This window comes from Urocitellus parryii, chromosome 7 (assembly GCF_045843805.1).
Source record: "Urocitellus parryii isolate mUroPar1 chromosome 7, mUroPar1.hap1, whole genome shotgun sequence".
Lineage (NCBI taxonomy): Eukaryota > Metazoa > Chordata > Mammalia > Rodentia > Sciuridae > Urocitellus > Urocitellus parryii.
In genome coordinates this window covers 43,317,695-43,320,472 of record NC_135537.1, presented here as the reverse complement: position 1 = coordinate 43,320,472, position 2,778 = coordinate 43,317,695, and positions in this window count along the sequence as shown.

Below are 2,778 nucleotides of genomic sequence, written 5' to 3'. Positions count from 1 at the left end.
TTCCCTTACTGTAACAATAGATAGTCAACTTATAAAGAGAAAAGGTTTATTTTGGCTCATAATTTTAGAGGTCTTAGTTCATGATTGATTAGTCCTCTTGCTTTAGGTGAGGCAGCACCTCATGGTGGGGATGGTTAGTAGAACAAAACCATTTACCTCATGGTCAGGATGAAAGGCAATAAAAGAAAAGTAAGAGATGGGGTTTATAAAATCCCTTTCAAGGCACACTCCCAGTGACATAAAGACCTCCCACTAGGCTCCACCTCTTAAAGGTTCCACCTCTTTCCAATAGTGGGAACCAAACCTTTAACATATGAGCCTTTGAGGGATCCACATTGTAGCAATTTGTTTGAATGCTCATAGAGCATTAAAACACACAGGAGGAGAGACAGACTGAGAATTATATGTTGGCTTTCCTGTTTGAGAGTATTTCAATATCTGCCCACAATGTTATATTTCTTAAAGGGGAACAACATATCCTTGATAAAAAGATCCAAATACAGATTGCATCTTCCAAAATTCTCTTTTGTTCTTTATAATTTTTTAATGTAGAATGCAGTCTATCTCATTAATATTAATGTAAAGCATTATGATTTTGATAAAATTGTGTGTCAATGAGTTTTTAAACTTCTATTTGCTGTCTAGGTTGTCTTACCGCATAAAAAATTGTCTCCATTGTGAACAAATGTGGAGCTGCTTGATGGTTCTCACACCTTTAATGTTCATAAGACAACATTTTTATGTTGCCAGATGTAACCCAGATGGTACATATTAATGTATATATGGATATTGGAAAAATATATAGTTTCCATCTGAGGTCTTTTAGGTATGATTTTTAAGTTGATGTGAACATTGTGAGCTTTTTTTTTTTTCCAACTTGCACCATAATGTGAGTGGAAATATGGTTCCCAGGTGAAGGAACACTTATCTGTTTCATTTGGCATCATTCTGTGTTTCTGAGCTATGACTTCTGAATGAATTTGTGTCTCTTCAGACTTGGTTTCAACTAGCTGAAAAGCAATGTGATAGTGTCAAGTAACTCTCATCATGTTGAAAGGTAGTGCTGATAAGATAAATTTAGAACATCTCTCATCTCATTTTCAATATTAACAACTGTGCTATAGTCTTGCCAGCAGACACAAATGTGTAATAAAGTTTAGACATTTTAATCCTTTAGTCTCTCCTGTTTTGATAAATATTAGACCTAGGTGGTACTGAAACACCATCCCCAAATCTCTAAAATTTCAGAGAAAACTGTCCATCATAAACTTATTATAAAACTATTGAAAAAAAGAAATTGCAGGGCTGATTCAGTAGACAAATCTGGGATTGTGACCTCCTGTTGGCCTTCCCTTCATTCCAGGGTGAGGACAAAGTACATTACTCTAAAGAAACAAAAGGTATTAACAGTTTTTAACACTGCTTAGAGTATAATATTCAGAAGAAATCTGATAATAATAGTAAAGGAAATTGTCATTCCTCACATTTATCTTCCTCTGCTTTCACCTTCTCTGTTTCTATATTCTTCTTTTTTAGCTTATTGTTATTTGATGGACGTCAGAACTTATATTCTCCTTGTATATCACGTATGTGCATGGGCAGATGGACACAATTTGCTCATGGTGTTTAAAATTAATATGGAGGATACCCACTTACTCAAAATAGTGTAACAGTATCACAAGTGTTTTTCCAGACTTGTCTTTGGAGGTAGGGTCCAAAGACAAGTCTGGATAAGTAGGTCTGATAAGTAACCCTCTCCATCCCTATGTTGCCTGCCCATCTTCTGCTGTGAAACTTAGAAAATTAGCTTGAATTGGCTTTTCTTACTTTTTTATATGCACATTTAAAGTGCATACATCCCCTATCAAACTTGGTCACTGAGTTATAGGAATAAACAAAGGTGAAAAAAAATAGAAGAATTGCTAAACAGAGGTATATACATTCCTTAAAACAATAGAACATTCAATTCCATATCCAGTATGCTGGAGGCTGCTCAGACTAAATTCATCCACTTCTGTAATGTTAAACATTCCCTTTCACTAATGCATAAAGACACAAAGAAAGCCATCCCCTATTTTTCCTCTTTTTGTTCTCTCATCTTAGGAACACACACACACACACAAAACAACAACAACAACAACAACAAAAAACATACTCACGCACACCAAACACACACCACACCCATAGCACTTGAAACAGCAAAGCTCCACTTCCTGAGTTGTTACAATTAAAAACACAGGTTCTGTAGGACAAAGCAATGCTGTTTTATACGCGATCTTTTTTTTTGTTCCCACGCACTGTCATGTGCAATCACATGGGGGAAAGGCCACACCTCTTGAGATTTCAGGGAATCCTTACAGGTAAAAATTTCTCCAACTTCAGCCTGCAGAGGATTTTATACAGAACTTGGATATAGGCCCAGAAATCAATATCCTGAGCAGACACAGAACACTCCTCTCCTCTGAGGCCCTCTGGTCTCTATTACCCTGAAGCAGATGACACTAAAATGTCTCTTGCTGATCACTGTCTCTTGGTATTTATCTCCCTATGTACCTTCCCTTTGAATGAGGATTGGACATGGTGATTCTTATCTAACCATAGAATCCAACAATGATGATGGGACATTGTTTCCATGATGAGACTATAAGAATATTGTGACTTTTCTTAAGTCACACTTGTTTTCTTGGCTTGCAAGCTTTAGTAAAGTAAGTTGCCTTGTGGAGAGACCCACATAGCAAAAAAAAAAAAAAAAAAAAAAAAAAATTGCTGCCTCTGGCC